General features: G+C 38.1%; 1 long non-coding RNA gene across 1 annotated transcript in view; it reads left to right on the forward strand.

Moving 5' to 3' along the window:
* Nucleotides 1-16,317, forward strand: part of LOC148155819 (uncharacterized) — a 27,482-nt gene extending 11,165 nt beyond the window's left edge. The window contains exon 2 of the long non-coding RNA XR_015765094.1: nucleotides 15,105-16,317. This is a non-coding gene — a long non-coding RNA (uncharacterized LOC148155819). The remainder of the gene's footprint in view (nucleotides 1-15,104) is intronic.
* The last annotated feature ends 5,727 nt before the right edge of the window (nucleotides 16,318-22,044 follow it).

Consider the following 22,044-nt stretch of genomic DNA (forward strand, 5'->3'; position numbering starts at 1 on the left):
CAAGTGTGTTGGAAAAGGGACACATCTAAAAGTAACAGAACACCGGACCTTAAAGACTGGTTACTTTTGACCTTAGTCTTTTGAAATTGTGTTTGAAAGCCAGATTATGCAAGGAAACCAACTAGTTTCAATGGCCTCTACAAAATCTGATAGGAGTCGTCCAACCAGAATCAAATGACTCGTAGAGCTCTGAATCAAATAGCGAGTCGTTCATTTGATTCGTAGCTTCTTCACAACTTGTTAAATAAAATATAATGTAAACTGAAAGCCCGTTTTATGCTTGACCATTTAAAATGACATTTTTGCTGAAAGCTAATGGAAAAGTCTCCCAAGACAAATTTTGCTTTCGCATCCCAAAAATCTTTCTTTAATTCACGCATGCATGGTGACCTGTCATTTGCAGGATACCGCTATGCACCAACAAGTGTCCTGTCAATTCATTTAAAATTCTATAAGCCACTTCTCTGAGTAGTGGATTTGGCTCCAGGCGCCTCTGTCTGGCCTGTTCGGTGACAAGCAACAGAGTGCTGATAGATGGTTCCTGTTCCTGGTTGTAAATCGGCCTCTTGTTGAGAGTTAACCCCTGTAGCCCCCAGAAACGTCTCTAACAGCTAGCAGACTCCTCTATCGCTGCCTAGGGCAGCTGATGAGCTGTTCCCAGAAAACTGATGAGCAGGTGGTATGGCAGTCCGGTTGGGAAGCGGACAAATTTGCTTGCTCCGCAAACCACGTTCCCTTCTTTGCTTTTGTGTGACTGCGTGGGCGAGAATTTGGATCGCAAAAGGAAAAACAGAAAAATAAATTCATCTCTCATCCTGTGAACATCTGCGCCGCCAGCTGAAGCCGGCTTCCTGTTATTACAGTGGCATGTATAATGAATGAAATAAAGATATCCGAGCAGAGTTTTAGTAAAGGTCAGCTATGTAGGCTGATCACTTAGGGAGCTGCTGAAACTTTCTCTGTGTTATAACTGTGCTTTGGGTGGTCATTATCCCAATTAATCACTAGTATATGGTGGAAAACCTGCAAACTGACTGAGAGAGCGCACATGCTTGCTTACTCTCCGAGAATTAGGGAGTAGTTCTCCTCCTTCTGCTGACCTTCTGCATTCACAGCTGTTTCTCCTCTCGGCTGACTGGTGACTGGGACGGGTTTTATTAATGTGCTGTAACTAAGTAACCACATAATATGGATCTCTGTATCCCTGCTCACAGACTGATTTATTTCCCTGCGTGGGTGTGCATGCATTCTCTATTCTCTATCTGATTGTGTATCTAATGTTTGCTTGCAGGTCGTCTTCTATTTAGCAGCAAGGACTGCTGTCTTGAAATGTGTACAGAGGTAACTAACGTAGCAGCTCCTACAAGTCTTGGGGATCCTGAGTAAAACAAACAAACCAACAAAAAAGCAATAAGTATATCAGATAAGTGCAAAACAATTCCAATTGTTTTGCTGGGAAACATATTTTGGCCCTACTACCCACGGTGGTTTTTACAGCTTGCAAAACTTCTGGGAACCTTCATAGCGTGTCTTCCTTCACAATTAAGCTTTCGCATAGCACTCATCATGGCCAAACGTTAGTGACTGTGTAAAATCAGACACAATCGTTTAAAATTTAAACAGATTCCACGCTTCCAGTAAGCAATTGTTTCTCAGTAGACGAGGATCCAGACCCTTTTTATGATCCAAAGCGAAGAACAAGAAACTTATTTTTACCAGGCTAATAAAATATATATAAAAAAGTGTAAATAATAATAATAATAATAATTAATAATAATAATAATAATGGAAAAATCTTTATTGGCATTGCAGAAATGATCTCTTCTCATTCCAGACTATCTCTTTGCATGTTTCCACTGGTATTTTGATTATTTGTCTTTGGTGATAAGCTCCAAGTACGGTAATCACTCTGAAGTTCGACTCCCACCACAGATCCACTTTCATATTCAAGTTGCGACTCTGTCTGCGCCACTCCAAAAACACTAATGTCATGTCCTCTCAGAAGACACACGTTGGCAAAATAAAAAGATTATTTTAAACCTAAATATGTCAGGGGTATAAGTGATTATGGGTTTGATACACTGGTCAGCATATCAGTATACATTTATATGCATGACAGGTCGATGGGTGAGCACTTAGAGACGACGAAATGGAAATGTTTTGCTAACTGCTCTGATAAAAATGCGGAGCGGCTGACATCCAACTCGCAGCTGCGTATTAGGAAAGAATGAAAGAGGAAAGTAAAGAATGATCTACTGTACTTCGAGAGGGGAGCTGGTCTCTGTCCAGATTTCCTTACTGCAAATAGGAGACTCTGCTCCTTCAGTGGGCCAGAAGGAGATTGAATCAATAAGTCGTTATTTATTTTACTGCAAAAGTTATAAAGTGATCAAAGAGTTTCCACGCTGCTTTCCATGTTGTGTGGTCTGCGTGTGCTACTTTCCACTGCAACCCCGCCATCATCTAATTCTCCTAGAGCTTGTTATTCATAGACCTCTGCGCCGACTTCCTTGGCACCTGTCTTTTCCCCGTCTTGTTGCTCAACTCCTTTAAATAGAACTCATGTCTCCAGAGAAAGAGTAAACACTGGCCTTGCCGTGGGAATACAGACAAACACACATGTACACACACAGGGAAGTCTCTATGGTGATACACTTAATATTTCACCATACAGGACATGTCCGTAGCATATCAGGTTGCACGTATAAAGCTTTTACAGCTGCTCGACATTACATACGATTTGGGAAACCATAAAATAAAAGAAGCATAAATAAAGGGAGTAAATTGACGTAAAAACCCTCAGACTTGTTTGGTAATGGTGGAAAATTATAAGGGTTTTATTTATTTTGTATATGCCTAGTGCGTACTTATTTTCACAAAGTATTCCATACCATTAAATCTGTACAAATAGCACAAATTATGATGTTGTAGAATCTGTGGTGTGTGGTTTTGAGCAATTGGAGTTAAAATTAAATAATTTTCAGCTGTTATCCTTTACAGTTTAAGAAAGTTCCTTTTCTGCAGGCTTAAAGATAGACAAGAGTTTCGTTTTGGAAGTGAACTATAGTGAAGATACTTGTTAAGACGGCCTTTAAATAGAAATATGTGATCGTGCAGTCATGTATTCCCACTGAAACAAATTAAAAGAATTCAGACTTTAAATTCAGTACATGAATTTAATTGAGAAAACAACAGTAAGGAAAAAAAAAAGTAGAAAAAACACAGACACACACACACACATGCGTACACACCGGGGCATATATCTAAAAACAAAGACATCTAAAATTTCCTAAAGAAAAAAAAAAAAAAAAAAAAAAAAAAGTGTTACTGAAGTATAATTAACTTTTACTTTTTTCATGAGCTTTGTGATTTTGGATTTTTTTCATGATTTGGATTATTTAGGTCTTTATTTTCTGTTTTGAGTTGCAGTCTTTGATTATGATTATTCTCTGTAGATATTGGCTTCGGCTTTATTTCAAAACCTGCTTTTCATGTTTGCTGTTGTTTCTTAATGTCTTTATAATCTTGCCCAATTTGTATGTTAAGTCATAATCCATTGCTGGTTTACATTTCTCCTGGTTTCTGTGTTTTTCCTTCCTCAGTTCCTTGTGTACTCCAAGCCATTTCCCCTTATTTCCTCAGTTTTACCTCTGCTATTTTTGCACATTCCCTCACAGCTGACAATTATTATTCTACTAATTAGATCCATCTGTGTTCATTCCAGTTCTCACACTCCCCCAGTATTTAAATCTCTGTTTCTATTATTCTCTGCCGGATTCTACTGTTGCACTTACTTTGGTACTGATGCCTTCCTTGTGCCTTTTCTTTTTTTTGTAAGTTTCCAAGTATTAAATTCATGATTCCACATTTCATTGTTCGTCTTTCAAAGGTGTGCATTTGCCCTTTGGGTCATCAACAACCTCAAAACATGACAAGTCCATTTTTTGTCTAGAAACCTCAGTTTTCTACATGTCCAGCCGGAAATACAGGATCAATTACCCTTAATGTCAGATTTTTGACAAGAAAGGTCAGATGTAGCTAGTATAGAAAAAGTAGTGCAAGTTGTAGCAAATTATATGTTAGCAGTTGTAGTTACACTGCTATACAATATCTATTTATTATATACACTTTATGCATTAGGCAAGTGATATTTTGACCACATCGTTGCCATTTTTTCTAAATCCTGGCTCTATAAAGTTGAATGCTTAATGAATTTAAGCATTCAGGTGATGTATATGTGTGTAATGACGGAGGGTATAGCCGAAGGAGTTCAGCACTCTATATCGAAGTGCTCATAATTATTAGGCATTTTTTCCTGACTCTGCAGAGTCAAAAATGACAAAAGTCTCTCAGAGGGAAACACGACTCTTGAAATCAAGATTTTGGGTGATCACAGAACCATCAAACATTTTGTTGCAAATGTTGAACAGGGTCAGAACCCGTTATCTTTCAGATTCTTCATATTTATAAGTTCAACCTCCCTGGAGAATCTAAAAGTACAAGATGTTCAGAGCTCAGAGATAATAGCCAAGGAGGTAAGGAAGGCTGAACTCTGACCGCCACTGAACAAGACTCATCAGCTGAAGCACAGAACAGGGCAAGAAATATTTGAAAACTGGTTTTTCAAAGGCTTTTTGTACTGATTAAATGAGAATGAATCTTGGCGGACCAGATGGATGGGCAAGTGGGTGGATCAGTAACAGGCACAGAGCTCCACTTTAACTCAGCAAGGTGGAGGTGGTGTATTTGTATTGGGCTAGTAATAATGAAAATGAACTGGTTGGACCTTTTTAGGCTGAAGATTAAAAACTCAAAATGAACTCTCACACCCGTTGCCAGTTTTTAGAGGATACTTTCTTTAAACCGGGTTTCAGGAAGAAGTCGGCATCTCTCAAAGGACGATAATTTTTCTGCAGGTCAAATGCTCCATCGCATGCATGCAAGTACAGAGGTTGAAGATGAAAAACTTGTGGCCTGGCCCCCTTCCTCACCTGACATGAACCCAACTGAGAACTTGTAGGCAGTTCTTAAATGCGGGTTTTCCAGTGAAGGAAAGCAGTCCCCCTCTCTGCACAGTGTCTGGGAGGCTGTGGTTGCTGCCGAATTAAAAAGCTGATTGTTAACAGATCAACAAACTGACTCAGTGAATGAAAGGATGGGTGGCTAAACTGGTGACTGATTTTTCTTGCCTTTTTATGTCATAGATGTTTATTGGGAAGCTTTTGGTAAAAGTTTCATTACACAGAGGAATAATGAAAAAGTGAGGTGGGAAAATGTGTTTTTCATGTAGTTGTAGAATAATTCTGCACAATAAAAGTTGCCAAATAATTGTGAACACATTTTCTCATAGGGACACCGAAATCTCGCCTTTGCGTTTTCAAACATTCCTGTTTGAGGTTTACTGACATTTTGAATAGTCAAGAGAGCACTGTAGTTGATGATAAATAAAGATAACCCTCAAAAGTAAGACTTTCCAAACAAAAAAAAAATGTCAAGACAGTATAATGAATGCATATAACTTTGTAAATTGGTAGAAAAATATTCTATGCCTAAAATTATTCACAAAATTAAAATTTACTCAAAATTTGAAATACTTCGTAGTTTGCATTGGTATTGCAAACCAATGCAAACTATGAACTTGGGTGCTGGCATCACTCAATGAAACCAGTGTTTCAGTTTTTTCTTTTATTCTGCACATGCAGTTTCAGTCTTTGATTGACTGTAGTTCTTCAATGCTGTAGAAAAACTGGCAGGTATCACAGAGAGACTTGGCAAAACCTTAATAAACAATCAGTGTTAAGGACAAACTGTCATCACTTGTCAAGTTTATTGAGCATAAACATTGGTATGCTCTGTGCGCTTAAACATAAACATAAACATGCTTTTAACATGTTTATGTTAAATGTACAAAAAGTCTGCAAAATATGTTGGGTTCTTTTGTAGTACAAAAAGTCAGACAGAGTCTTTTCCTCAGTTTACTGCTCAGACATACAAAAACCTTTCATTCAATAGTCAAGTTCCTGTTTTCTTGCCGCTCATTCAGAGTTTGTGGACAAGAATAACCTCAAACGAAAACTCATGCATTCGCAAACACATGGGAAAAGTACTTTATCATAGTTCTATCTATCTGGTTTTAACACGCAGTGAGGGGTTTACGGTATATTTGTCACCCCACATTTGCGTGAAAGTTTGCCTTGAAAATGCTTCATACAATTGGCTTATTCATGCTTGTTGCTGCAGTGAGAGCCTGCAGAAAGCATTCTCACCATACCAGGTACGTACATGTAGCCAAGTTCTGGCTCAGCGTGTGCGTGTGTGTTCATGTGTCCTGTTTTCTCACAATTGCTAGCCCTCAGTCACACACGGTGGTTGACAGACACAATGTATGTGCACACTGATAACACACACGCACACACAAGCAAGGGCTGGAAGAGAAATGGACCTTACTGACACACAGACAGAGATGTGGACAAGCTGCTTTTCCGTTTGAATGCTCAGCCAAACCGCAGGCCACAATTACACTTGTCCCTGTCTGTTTGACTGCACCAGAGATAGCGCTCTGTGTACTCGCCCTGATGCAGAATGACGATGATAGACAGCGGGAACTTGAATTCTGTGTATGCATGCTATTGCTCAGAAAACAAAGCAACTGCTTAACAAACTCTGGAAATAAGATTTGACTTATACATGTAGCTTGTAATGGAGAAAACATTGCAGGTGTACAGGACCATTTATAGATTAAACATAAAACTAATAAAGATTAGTGGAGAAAATGGAGATTAAACTCAAAGTCGCTGTATTTTCCTCCAGCAATAAACGACCAGTTGAGGTAATTATGTGGTTTGTGCAAAAAAGAAAAAAAAAATGTTTCCATGGATTAGTGAGATATTCATTTGTAGGTTTATCGATTACCTACAAATGAACCTGTTCAGTAATATACCTCTGTACCTATGGACCTTTGAATGGACCAAACAAAGAAAATATGTCTACAAATGGATTTTAGAAAATTTTAAGGCTAAACTATTGAGGTTTTCAGACCAAAAGTTAAAAGCTCACCGCGGGGATCAGCGGTTAATCCTGGATTTCACAGGAGTGTTACATGAAGAGAACAAAAAAAGGCTTAGTTTTCAAAATGGCAGGTGGAAATGACTATGTTTTCTACACAAAGCTGTGAGGCTGTCAGCTATGATGAATAATCTGTTTCATGCTTAAAAACCACAAAAGAACTGCTGTGAAGTCATGCACCAAAGACACAACTATGGAGATAAAACTGCGAAGACACTGACGCAGCGACTAGTGATCGTGAAGAGACTCTGTTTGTACTTTAACCTGTCAATTTCTGCTTAGTCAGGACCTTTCTGACGGATATTTGGTGAGTACACGTGTAAATGTGACTGCAAAGTATTGCTTTTGCTGTTTCCAGTCCAAAATCTCCTTATCTTTGACATTCCAAAGTAAGACAAAAACTTGTGATGAGAAGGATTGTAATAATCCATTTAGGCCATGAGTTATAACACTGCAAAATATGGGGTTCATGAAAACAAGACGATACAATAAAGTTTCAATAAATCAATAAAGAATCTATAATAAAAGTAAAACAATTTGGTCCAGGTTTGAGCAGTTTTTCAATTATGGTTTCCAAAATTATCTCAATATATTATGTAAAATAGTCTGAACTTTATAGTATGTTGTAATACCTGAAGAGTTGCTTTAATTCTTTTATGCATGTTTGAGAAATCCTTGAATCTCCTGGGGCAACCATTCAGAGTGGCTAAACGCTTTCTGTCTAACGCTCCTAAGAACGTGTGTTAATGGCATAATGAGGTGCATTGTTGTGATGATGTGTGTTGGAAAGAGTAGGAGCCGCTCAGAGTGCATTCACATCGGCCTTGTTTAGTCCGCTTTAATCGAACTCCGGCTTGATTCCCTAGAAATCAAGCCGTCTGGTTTGTTTGGAGACTGCACAATCAAACTCTGATGCGGACCAAATTCTGGCCCACCTAAAAATCTTGGTCTTGATCGGGTTGAAGTGAATTCTGGTGCGGTTCGAATGCAAATGGAAATGTCAAGCGAACTGAAGGTCACTCCAAAAGCAGGACGTGGACTATAGCACAGGGCATTATGGATCAATAAAACCAGAACAAAAGCACATCTCCAGCTGTAGAGGTAGAAATGGCTGGTGGTCTTTTGCCAAAGACAAGAAAAATCCTACAAGTTGAAGTGGCGATAATCATGGCAACCCTACTGAAACTATAACCGTGCCACCGAGACGACTGCTCTAACCAAACCAACTTCACAGTTCAAAAACAGTAAATGGACAAAGATGTCTCACAGTCTAACGTAGTTCTACATACATTTTATGATTTCCAGAACAAACAATAGCACATGGTGTATCCCCCAAATAACCATGGATAAAGAACATTTTGCACAAACTAACAACCCTGGCACAAGTTGATGCTTTGACCAACTCGGCCCAGCTGCACTACATCATCTAATCAGCATGCACAGACACATTTGTCTACCGCTCACCAGACTCGTATTCTTGACAAAACGATGTGAGCCCATGATCACCAATTACCAGAGCAGAACAACAATGAGCATGCAATTGTTGTGACCTGACTCACAGGCTACAACAGAAACAAAACACACCATTATACCCAAGTTACTGAAATGGGAATTTATTTAACACAAACTAAGTTTAAAGTCAAAGCAAAAGGCAGCAGCAGCCCTGCATAGGAGAATAAAAACACCTTGGTTGGGATTGAAATAACTGAAGACCTTAAGAGATCTTCAGGTGTCCTGAATCAGTAACCTAACCAGAAGAGTGGTAACAATCATGCATTATCATTTAAAACATACTTCATAATCAGAGTTCAGTTTATTTATGAAGAACTCCTACTTTCTGAACACCTGATGTGTTTTTTTCTTAGGGAACGTCAATAGCCTCAAAAGACATTACTTGTAAAATTATGGACAAGAAAAAGAGCAGTGTTTTTTTGTTTGCATGCATCAACACCAAGTGAACCATTTCATTAACATTTCTATATTTTTTGACTGCGAGATTGTCATGCGTGGGAACAGATGCAGTCCATGTACATAACTGGAGACAAAAAGTTTTCACATCGGTGTTGATTTAGAGAAATGTTTACCTTAAACAACAATGTTTCACTGTAACATTTGAATCTATTTCTTCTGCCCCTTTTCCTTTTTCCTCTTTTTCGGGTTTTCTCAGGGTTTGTGACACCTGACCTCGGTGAGGTCACTCATGGCAGGTCATCGCCTTGTTTTCCTGGCTGCTGTCAGCAGCTCCGTGATTTTATATTTTTCCACATCCCTCCTTTTCCCTCCAAGGACAAAAAGGAAAACGGACCATATGTATTTCAGGATGTAAAGTCTTCAACTTTGACAAAAAGAAAAAAAAAAACATGAGAAGACAGTCTGCGTGTGTTTGCATGCAGTATGTGTTGTTGGACGTGCAGTGGTCCGGAGGGATTTTTGGGCCACAGATGTAAAAGTCATTTCTGCGTCATTTCTCTCCTTTTTCTTGAGCTTTCCTCTATCCATCTTATCCTAACCTCCCATTTCTTTCCTCATCTCCTTATTCTCTTTTTCTGAGTTTCTTGTTTTTTTTTCTTTTTATATATAGCTTTTCTCTTTTTGTCTGTGATACACTTTTCTTTTTTACACACACCTATCTTTCCATTACCACCCCTACCTATTAAAGTCTTTCCACAACTATTTGTTAAATTATTACTGGCTTTGTTTCACTTGCTTTCCTTTAGTCTTTTAACGGCCCAATTTTTCCCTCGGTCTCTGTTTTTTATCTTTCCCTCTGTGCTCTGTTCTCTCCGAGGCCCAGTATAAGTGTTCGTACCTGGCAGAGTATTTTATTGCGCTGTCAGGGGGCTTGGAGAACTAATTTCGCCCATAAAAATGGCTCACAACAAGAAAAAAGGGGCGGCAAATTGGGGGTTGGGGCAGATTTATTGGAATAGTTCTTTTTTTTTTTTTTTAACTGTGAACAGCTATTATTTTCCTTCTTCTCTTGCTCTTTTTCCACCATGGAAGTTGCGTACGTTGTTGGCTCTTGGCAGTCCTGCACACACAGAAAATTTTGACAGATGCTTATGCATTAATAATATGCAATATTACTGTGTTTGAATATGTCAAGAAACCTAAACATCTGAGTACATGTTAGCATAAACACACAGAGGCACTCTGTGGTTCTGTTTGTTTATCTTGCTGGATATTACCACTTCCACAGACCACAGTGCATTTAGAAGCGCTGTAGCCATATTGTCTGACTACATTTTGGCAGGTGGCCTGCCACTCTGAACTCAATAGTTATGCTGTGCAGGCATGTGTGTGTATTACCCAAATTCCTATCCTACCCATCCTATTGTCCAGTCATAGGGACAGTTTAAAAGGAAGTCCAGACCCAGAAATTGGAAAACAAAACCCTTTTACATGTCATTGGACATACTCTTATATAATAATAATAGCTTTTCTTGTTAATGGCCTTTGGAATAAACCTGCATTACACATAAAGGATATATAGAATAATTACCGACCCACCTCTCACGTCACATGATCTATGTGGTTATAATGTTACGCGATGAACTGTAATTTTTCAACACAGAACAGGGAGCTGACTCACCATGATTACACACCGAAGCTGTGACTACTCTGAAGTGTAGGTGGTAAAATGGGATTGTGGAAAGAAATGCAACATAGTGAATGAAAGCAGAAGCTGCAGGAGACTCACAGCATGTGACTGAAGCAACTTGCTCTGAATCTATGAAAATCATGAAAAATGCAAAATACAAAAGCAGCAAGACATGAGAAATGCATACATGCTCACTGTGTTACATCTGTCCTGCTTTAGAAATGATTTTGAGCCGTGTTACAGTGTCTTAATCTAAGATAATGCGCATCTAATTTGAAGAGGTTCTGCTGATTAAGGATTTTTGGTTTCACAGTTATTTTTCCAGTCACTTTCTCACCATTTGTGCATCATTTGAAAAACTAGTGCATTTCCTGAAACAATTAACACAAACTGTAGACCTAGTCAACCTGCAAAAGTGTGCCACTATTTCCTCAAAAGCACATACTTATGTCAATAACATTGTCATCTAAATGAAAAGTTCTCACACCATGTTTATAGCAATAACATCAACATAAGGTTCATCTGAGAGAAGCTGGTCAGAGAGACATTTTCAGGGAAAACTGATAATGAAAAGTGTACATTTCACAGATTTTGAAGACAAGTTCTTGTATTGACTAAAGCATTGAAACTAGTATAGTTCATTTTGATTGACATGATATAAGCAAACAATAATAATGTAAAATTGCAGAAAATAAGGAGGCAATTGATGCGAGTTCTAAGGGATTTATACAATTTGTTGGAAGGAGTGAGAAACCGCTGCTATGATGAGCAGAAAGGATTGAAAGTCGTGAATGTTTCTTTATAATTTTGATTAAATTTGTAAATGATCTTCCTCAGGAAAATCAAAGTTTTCGTGACAATATGGGTCAGTTAGCTCCTTGAAGACTGACCGTTTTGCTGTTTTGGGGGGATTTGAATCAAATAAATACAACATATGGAAACGGCACAAAAACAACTTATTCTAACAGCACTTTATAGGATGAGTTTGAGTTCTGCATTAAACTCCCTGTTGTCACATTTCATACTTTGGACTTTGTTTTCTCATTTTCGTTCCACTTAAAATATGTTTTCTTTGTGAGTCTTAATTTTCCAAATCGTGGAAATGCACCCACAAATTCAGAACTATGATATATTCCCATAGTGGGGCGAGAGGCACCGCAAAAAATTTGCACTTTAGGTGTCCAAATGGTAGGCAATGGCACCAGATGGATGGATAATGAAACAACTGACTCTTTTTTTCTGCCACTATTCACATTGGCTGTGCTCGTTAGAGGGTTGAAATCATGAACTGAAAACACTTCAATAGTGTGAAAGATATGTTTGTTTCTTTGCTTTATAAGTCGGTCCTACTATAAAGCGTTTTAAAATGATCCATATAAAGTGAAATACTTACAAAAGATCAGAGCATTCAAACAGCATTTAAACGGACTTAGGAATTTTCCAAAACAACAAAATAGGTTCCCCAAAGCCAGCTGGAGCAAAATGAGAATAATGCCACCCATCTATTAGATAATTTACAAAGTGTGTTTATATTTACCTAGAGGCTTGTTTTGAAGAAACAAAGCTCTCTGTACCAAAGATATTGGTAACATAAAATTCCATAATGAAGCGATTAGTCAGAGAAAGAAAGCTGCAGATGCCAACAGTGTTACTTTCTGCCACCCAGAAGGAAGAGTGTTGTTCTCAGGGTAAGAACTCGCATGCATAGGCCAGTATGAGTTTCTGTTTGGGTGGATGTGGACTGCTTTGGTTTTAGTTTTATAGATTATTTCCCTCAATCTAAATTAGCACATGGAAGTCTGATTACTTTTTTCAATCGTAAATAATTGATGAGCAACATAAAGATTTTTTTAGTCTTTTTAAAGTTCTGTTTGTCTGATAGGAAATTCAACCTTTTTATATAAAACTCTTGAATAACTTATATTTTTTTGCTACATCTTAACGCTACATAATTACACTAAAAAAATGTCGTGAACATCCACCAGTTTTGGCAAAAATGTCAAAAACCTACAAAACATTTTTAGTTGTTTTTTGCATTTCATTGCGTCAAAGTAATTGAACTTTATTTTACAGATGACTAAAATGAAGCTACTGTCTTAGTTGTTTGTATCTGTACTTTTACTCACAGACAAAAGTCCACTCTGATGTTGAAAACTATGACATCATAACAGAGGTTTTGTTGATTTTATATTAGAACTGCTTAAGAGAAAGAAAAAAAAACGTAAACGTCAGACTGTGGAGTTCCTGCCGTGTTTTGTAGCTATAATACAGTTTTCTGTTTTCTATAGCAATTAGTGTTTTTTCTTTATATTTAGCTGGTTTCCTGTTATTTCCTTTCTCATCATTGTAAATGCTTTATGAAACGGCCACTATTTCCTTCTTTTATTGGAATATTTAAACCCTCCTGAAAGCACAATAGCCCCACTTCTGTACTAGGCCCATAATTCTTTGAAATATGGAAAGTAAAGCCTGATCTTATCCTCCTGCAAATTACTTCAAAGCTTGAGCTAAGCCTGCAGCCTACGGCCCATTTCTGAATGTGTGCGCGCGTGTGTCTGTTTGGGGATGGGAGTGAAAGAGGATATCTTATCCTGCACGGAAGTTTCAGGAAATGCCGCTATAGGAGCCTGATGTAGCTGCAGGGTAATACTCTACGTACACACTCATGTTTGCAGATGCAATCTCACAAGCTGTTTTTATTTCGACATATAATTTGTCTCCATTTACTGGCAAACAAGTGCTAAGATTAGCGACCATAACAACGGAGACAATACACAGCTTCATATTACGATGTCACCAGGTGACTTTGCTTCCCCAGAACCAAACATGGGGAAGCAGCATTCAGTTTCTGTGCTCCACTAATCTGGAGCAAACTTCCAGAAAACTACAAAACTGCTGAAACAATGAGTTCCCTTAAATCAAGACTGAAACCTGTTTAGAGTTACTCTTGATTCACAACTGGACCATTGATCGACACTGTTGATGTATATTTTCTTGATGATTTTCATGATGGCATTTGACAAGACGTAATGTTTATTGCTGTTTCATGATTGATTACTGTGTCATGTTTTTAGGGCATAAAGCACTTTGAACTTCCTTGTTGCTGAAATGTGCTACACAAATAAGCTTGACTTAACTTGAAGGAAAGCCTAGAAGCCTAATTACAAGTTAACTCAACCTACCTCCTGTAATCCTACAAATCCAAGAAATTACACTTCATCAGGACCAGAACTGCTCTACTGGTTCCTACAGTTTTACTGTTTATACTGGGAGAAATCGGTGATGCATACCAACCCACAGAGTGTTTGACAAACTGGTGTTTTATGGTCCCTATATGGCCCAATTGTGAATGTTTAATGTGTGCAGCATTTCTTATTTCCCCCCCAACATAAGTCCATCCATCAATGTATGCGTGTGAGCGCGTGTGTCCACGTTTACCTATGATGTCATTAAAAGCAATTAGTGTTGGAACTGCAGGGCTAGTTAGAGTTCTGCTGATGGATCGGAAACATCCACAGGGCAAACTCACACTTCTTCAGTTACATCTTCTCTCCTCTCCTCATTTTTCAAGTCACACACACACACACTGTGTACAACAGCACATCGGTTTGCTACTAGATGTGTGTATGTGTGTATCTACAATTTTTGGCAAAAGTGTATCCTTGTATGGTTGTGTGTGTGTGGGTGTGTGTGTGTGTGTGTGTGTATGTGTGTGTGTGTTCTTTGTGAGTTTGTAAGTAGATTTGATTTCAAAGGTATGTCTTAGGCCCATTTGAATCATTAAGTGTGATTAGTGGACAGTAGGGCTTCTACTTGTTCTTTATCCACAGGAGAAAAAGAAATTCTGTACTGCCATCTTCGTCTTGGCCAAAAAACAAGGGGTGGGGGGAATGGATTGTGGGAGAGATCCCACTTCTTCACTGACTTTTTCTTTGCTACTTTTGTTTCTTTTTTTCTGTTATTTCATGTTTTTCTGAGCTTGTTTGAAAACTATCTGCTAAAATACAACTTGAACACAACTTTAGTGCACACTAAAACTCATCTTACATGTCTTTTGTTCCCCTAACAGTCTGTGCTCCAAGCTGAGTTTTATTATACGGAACAACCTGAGTTTTGATTCAGGGTCATGGAAGTTAAAATCAAAGGCTTTCAAGTCGAATCCTGTCCTCTGATCACATTAGGACTTTTTGCTTCAAACAGAAACGCAGCATGATTCTGGAAATGTTACCCACATGAAGATAAAATTGACCAGACCTGTAGTAGCAAGATTGCTTGCTTAAAGTTATTAAGTACTTGTGTATTTCAAATGCCTCTGATAATTGTTGTAAAAAATAAAAATAATTTGTATTTTATAGCAAACAGAAACAAGTTGGAGACTTGTAAAAATGAATATTGGAAGTACTGGAGATGCAACAATTTTGTCTTTCTTTCATTTTAGGGCCGGCGATGGATTGGTGACCTGATCATGGCGCGACCTCAGGAGGACTGGAGGTTCGACCTCTGATACACCTGGAGTGAAACCATTAGAACAGCTGTATTATGGTCATATGGATATTTAAAGTACATTTTAACAACTATGAGAAATTCAAGTTACATAAATGACCCATAATAAACACAACAAAACAATGTTTTTTTTTAATTTCATTTTAGCTTTTATTTTTCTTACACTGACCCTGGAGAAGCACTATTTAATTTACTTCATTTAATGAGCAAACTAGCTAAGGTTACTATTTGGTGTTTACTGCAATCAATTCTCTGTCTTTGAGATGAAACATCACTGCACAAACATTTCTATTTGAAGTGGTTGGATATTTAAGCGGGTGTCCATTTTCACCTCGCTGTAGTAGGACGGTGAGCAGCAACACAAGCCATCAATGGACTGAAACAGTGAGAACGAGTCAGAACTTTTACTAGAAAACATGCTGCTCCTATCAAAATGGCGTCATCATGCCCATTAACCACGCATACCCTATATACCTATATATAGGCATGAGACAACAAGAAACTATTAATAAGGTCAAAACCTCGGTTAATTTAACTGCTTTGTGTTAAACTCTAATTCCTCTCTTCTTTTAGTTGTTTCCAGCCCTGTGTGTTGTGTTCATCGCCTAGAGTTTGTTTTAGGTTTTAGCCAGCACTTCTCAGCACTTATCCCAACACCGCACACCACAAGTAATAACTGTTTTAAGATGCTATCAGGCAGCACTTAGGGAATGTGTTTTTGCAGTTCTGTGCATGTATATTTTCTTTGCTCTAGAAATGTGTGTGTGTTTATGTGTCAACAGCCGCAGACATGTATTCCCAAATTAGTCTGTGGTTTTGTCTGAGTTTTGGAAAAAGGAGCTCTCTGAAGCAGCTGAAAGATGTGATGGATTTGCGTGTGTGTGCGTATACGTTTTTGCGTGTGAATATGTGTGTGCTTGTGTTGCGTGTGTTTGCATGCCCGCTGGCCTTCCTGTTAACTTGATCCACGCTCGTGTAAAGCTGTGAATGCTGAGAAATCAGGAAAAGAGTGAGGTCATAATGTGCTTAAGGCCAAATTTCTCATATCAGTTACAAGCTAAAGCAAGCACACGCATAGCCACACAATATCTTTTTTAACTTGAGATCTCAATGTTTTACCAGTTTCTAAATAAATATGCAGCATTTCATTTCCTCTGTTTTAATATGAAGCATTATGTTCTTAATAGATTAGATATCAGTTCTGGTCTTATTGTTCAAATACACACAAGTCTTATTTCACATTAATCAGTCTGTTATTTTATAGAGGAGAAAGGCTTACCATTTTTTGGATAATTATTTATCAAATGTCTCTTGTAATTGCCAGAGTTCCTCAAACTGAACACTTTTCTTTTATTACAGTTCTTTCTCTGAATGAAAACCGTCCTTTGAGCGGGAGCAAGTAGTGAACATTATCACACTCGATGCTCCCTGGAAATGTGCACAAATGATGGAAAAACGTCTGCATGTTAACAAATTTCTTAAGTTTACAGCCTCATAATGAAGGCGCAGAGCTGCTCCTCCTGCTGTGTTAGCACTGTGGACAAGCAAACGGAGAGGAACATAGCTGCGGTTGCAGCTTCGGATGAAGCATGTGCACAGGCTTAAGTCTGGTGTGCAGCTTTATATATCTGAGCACATGTTTTTACTGAATCTCATAGCCTCTTCATCTGGTCTTCATTTGGTTACAAATGTTTCAGCGCTTCTGTACTTCACTGCCTCCACATGTTTGTCAGACAAAAGGCCAAGATGAGTTGGAAAGAGACATTAAGATGTGTGAAATGCAAAGCCGAGTGCATCAGCGCGTGTTGATTTTAAAAATATGTCACGCCATCTTATAGATGCAATATGTAGCTGGAATAGCTTTGTCCATTGCTGGTTTAAGAATGTTTTAGAGATACAGGACATTTACTTGTTAGCTTGTGATTTATTATATCCCACAACGCTTTCTGTGCTACTTCACATGTCAGAGTACAATCGTCTGCGTTTTCTCAGATAACACAAAAACTCAACTGACTCCATTCCTTATATAGGTTATCTGGTGTTCTTCACTCTGTGTCCACTGTTTCTAACGCCTCATTAACAACTAAGGTCCTGTTTCTGCAGTTCTTTTAGTTCTGCATGTGATCTTTGTATTCTCCACGATATTTCTAGCCTCATTTTGATTCAGACAACTATGTCTAAAAATAAATCCAGACATAAATTAATCCAGGCATGACCTCTTAATTAAATGCAACCAAACTGCATTAGTGCAGAGAGAACTTTAATTCTTAGTAGGATCATTTAAAGAGTACATCTCACTTTGCATGTACTCAAGGAGTTAGACAAATACTCCTGCTTTGAGATCACTAATCTTGTGCAAAACTTGATCTAATCGACGAGCAAGGCTCGAACAAAACAAAAGTACATTGTTGCATCACTGAAAAGATGTTCCTCTGTGAGTAGGCCAAATTAACTGCAGGTGAACGTCACTGAAGTAAAACACACACGACTAATATGGATTCAGAAAGTCACATTGGGATATAAGAGTTTATTCAGACCATGCACTGAAAGCTTTCATTTTCCAAGACATAGTACCTGCCAAAACTTTAGATACACATTCTCATTCATAAGGTTTTGAGTGGAAAATGTGCTGTCGACATTTCATCTTGCATCCATCAGTCGGCTTTTCTGAGGCACGTAAGATGAAACTAAATCTCTAGAGAGATTTAGGTTTAGCTACTAAAGAGATTTAGATTCTGTCAAACTCTTTACCATGACAGTACATGGTGAAGAGATTACCTTTATATAGCAACTCGGGCTTTTTAGAAACATTTTCCACAGCGTCTTAATGCTTGTTGGTAATAACTTACAAATTATTTGAAAAGATTCTTTCTAAATGATTAAATAATTGCTAGCGAAAAGTTACATCTCTTCATCAATGCTTTGACTAATAACCATAATACATTCCTTTCCGTTGAAGCTCAGAGATCCCAGGTAAGTACCTACTAAACACCGTCTTGTTGGTGTCAAATGTTAACATCCACACTGAGCGTAAACCGAAGCCCTTTTGTTTAAAAAGAGGAATATGTGCCCCTGGAAATTGATGTTTGGTCATGGATACAATTGACTGTGTTTTTATGTGGAGATGCCACCTCCTCACACTTCCAGAGCACAGGACTGGTTCTCAGGCTCTGCAGTAATTTGGGGTCATGCTTTGGGCCCCTCGTCAATCAGCAGGTCATTAGAGCTCTTTAATGAGCCCCTCCTCCTTGTCCTCCTTCATTTTCTCCTCTAGTTTCCTCTCCTTTCCTTCTCTTTTTGGTATCCATTACTTCTCTGCATGATATTCTGAGACATGTCATCTACTTCTCCTTACACTTGCATTAATATGTAGGACTGATCCATTTTCTATCTCAGAAAAAAACAAACTTATATATTCTTGTTCTCTCCTTCCAAGATACTTTTGTATCTCCTTGACATTTTACTTGTTGCTTCCTCACCTTGTTCTGATTTCGACCGCAGAGGAGGGGAACTGGTTGGGAGCCTTTAGGTCTGCACTGCTTCACATGTCTTGGAGAACCATCGTCTGTGTTTTCTCAGATAACAAAAAAAGCCTGACTCACTTCATTCCTTTTAAGCTATCTGGTTTTCTTCATTCATTCTGCATCCACCACTTTAACTCCCACTTTGACATCTACTAAGCAGGTTTGTTTTAAATAAATTCATTGCATTCCATCTTAACCTATTCCTTCTAATGATTCACTAAAGGAAGTAAGAAGTTTGTCAAGTGACATCATTCACCATTTAAGGTCCAAGTCCCAAAATCCAACAAGAAACAGATTTAGGCTTTCAGCTGACAGTTGCTCTGAAATAATGTTGAATATGATTGATTAGTTGTTGGAAGGCGAGTCACCCAAGAAAAGCAAACTTTCCACTTTATGTCTCAATGATACTAAAGATTTGTTTGTGGCAAGATTTTAGAGGTACTCTGTTGTTATAAACTTCTATTCACACAAAATGCAACATACGGACACTGTTTTAATAACTACCTCTTGTCTTTAAAAAATTTATTGGCTGTGAAATCACATGTGGATTAGCCTCAGAGACTCAACAGCTGTCATAATAATAGTGATAGTGATTAGCTGGGACACATATTTGACTTTCTGTTTTTCAAAATAAATCCAGATTTCATCTTTCTACACGCAAAAGCCCCAACACATTTTCCTCCGTTATGCTTAGCATTTCACACAAACATTAATTATTCAAAATACATTTGGAATACATCATTGTGCACTTTATCCAAAAACCAATATACTCTATTGTAAATAATTTGCTGTGTTTTTTTATATTTTAATGCACATGAACATTTTAAAAACTTAATCCAATTCAGTTGCTCATTTCTATTCTAATAACTGCACAGTATTTTTTATGTTGTCATCTTGTACAGTATACTATCGTTGCTATTATTGTTCATCTTACATTTTAACACTTTTGGAACTGTTGTATGAAACTTTAAATATCTAATGCTGCTGTTCCACACAAATTTCCTCTCTGTGGGACAATAAATGGCAAGTGATGTACTTGCTCACTTAATCAATCAATCAAATTTTATTTGTATCATTATAACAAACACAAAAACACAAAGTCATACAACATAGATTCAACAATCAAAACATGACAGTGACTCAAGTGCCATCATGAAATTTGTAATTGATTATGTTTCAAATTCAACTCTAAGCAGGTGGGTTTTTAGTCGAGATCTAAAGGAAGTCAGTGTTTCAGCTGTTTTATAGTTTTCTGGAAGTTTGTTCCAGATTTAGTCCATTGGACCACAAAGCACTTTACACTACATTCTGTCACTGATCCATTCGCACACACGCTAATGGTAGCAAGCTACTATAGAGGCACTCGGAGTCGAGGCTGTCATGCACCGGTGCCACTGGGCTCGCTGACCACCAGTGAAGTGTCCAAAGACACAACTACAGAGGCAGACAGAGCGGGAATCAAACTGGCAACCCGCTGACGGTGAGACAAACTCCTACCACTGTCACTACAAATTCAATCAAACATGTTCGGATGCAGTTTTCATGCATTTATTCGTAAAAGTATCTGTATTTGCAGTACTATTAAAAATGCAGCAGATTTGCCACAGAACAGAGGCTTTCCAGGCTAATGAGCAAAACTACAGCCAGCCACAGCTTAGGGCACATTTCTCGCAATTCTGTAGCTGAATGTGAATCTACGTCTTTTTATTTTTTATTTGTCTAAAATCTAAATGAAGCACAATTAGCTTTAGCAAGTATTTCTAAATTTAGCAACAATATATTAGTGTTAATTTACCCTTCTCCCTGAAAAGCATGTGAACTCATAATTATCCCGGACAATATCTTCCTACTTTCGTCATTAATCTCTGTCTGGAAATAAAAGTCAAGCACAATAATTATTGGCAATGAATCTGCTGTGAGTATGCAACGTATGATATATTTTCTGAGAGTCCCCTTTGTTTCTCCACAGCATGTGGAAGTAATATCAGTCCGAAATGTGTTTGTCATTAAAGCAGCGTCAGCAGCGCTTACGAACATGGTCAGGATACACAGACAAATTAGCCCATTTCCCTTGACACGAACAGGCGCACTAAAGTCTCACAAACACAGACACGCACGCACACAAGTGTTTACACACACACGAGCAAGCACATCAAAACCAAGCATGCATGTGCCCTTTTTTTTTATTATTTTTTTTAACGAGAACATTTCTGCCCAATAAAAACTCCAATAATGACTCTTTGTGTTACTTAGTGTATCGTGTTTTTACGGCAAACAAATTAATAAATTTAGACTAAAATGTGGATTGTTCTGTGTTTGTGTAAATGCCTGGTTACTGGGACGTCTGTGAGCATCATGTGGAGTCACACACAGAGCACTTTGCATAAGTAACATTTTGACAATTACACTTTCAATTGTGCTGGTTTCCTGCTGGGTGTGTGCGCAAGCCTGTGTTAGTGTATTTGAGCGGAAGGGTTTGGTTTCCCATGTCCTGATTGGACAAAGTCTGAGGAAAACCCCCTCTGGTCCTATTCTCTGTTGTCACACTTTTCCTTCATAAATCTGCTAATGAACATCACATGGTTTGTTCTGAATATAGAAAAGAAATACAACTGCTAAGTGTGTATCTGAGTTTGTGGAAGAGAAAAAATATTATTTTGATCTTTTAAATATTTTGTTACGATGTCAAGCTTTCATTTTTTTTTGTGCAATTATTCCCACTTATTTAAAGATTTTTGACACAAGTCTCTACAATCTTTAAACTTCTAGTAAAATACACTTTTGCCCACCCTTTGAAAAAAAAAATTGGTCACAGTGGATGGAGAGCTTCTGTGAACTGCAAATTAAACATTTCTGGAAAGGTATTCTCAATTTGATTTAGGTCTAGACTTTATTCTAGTTTTAATACAGTAGTATTAAATGTACATCATGTTTCCATTGTAGCGTAAGCTAATGTTTGGGGTTGTTTACTGAAACATGAGCCTTTGCTCCAGTCCAATGTCTTCTGCAGCCTTAGTTTCCTTCAGTACAGCCCTGGATTGATTTGACAGTCACTCCACAGGAGCTGTGGATCTCTGCAGCTCCTCCAGAGTTACCAAAGGCTTCTTTTCTACTTCTGAGACTAATGATCTTTTTTGTCCACTCTGTCAGTTTAACTGGAGATCCATAATTTTGTAAGACTGCAGCTGTGCAAAGCTCATTCAGCTATTTTCCTGACCTGTCCTGACCTGTCTGCTGTCTCCTTGGTGCTGTTTGTCCTGTAACCACCTGCGCTCTTCACAGAACAACTACGCTTATGCCAAGATAGAATTACACACAGTTGGATTTTAATTTAAAACCATTTATCCCTTT

This window comes from Poecilia mexicana, unplaced genomic scaffold (genome assembly GCF_051168715.1).
Source record: "Poecilia mexicana isolate PSO_F unplaced genomic scaffold, ASM5116871v1 scaffold_13, whole genome shotgun sequence".
NCBI lineage: Eukaryota > Metazoa > Chordata > Actinopteri > Cyprinodontiformes > Poeciliidae > Poecilia > Poecilia mexicana.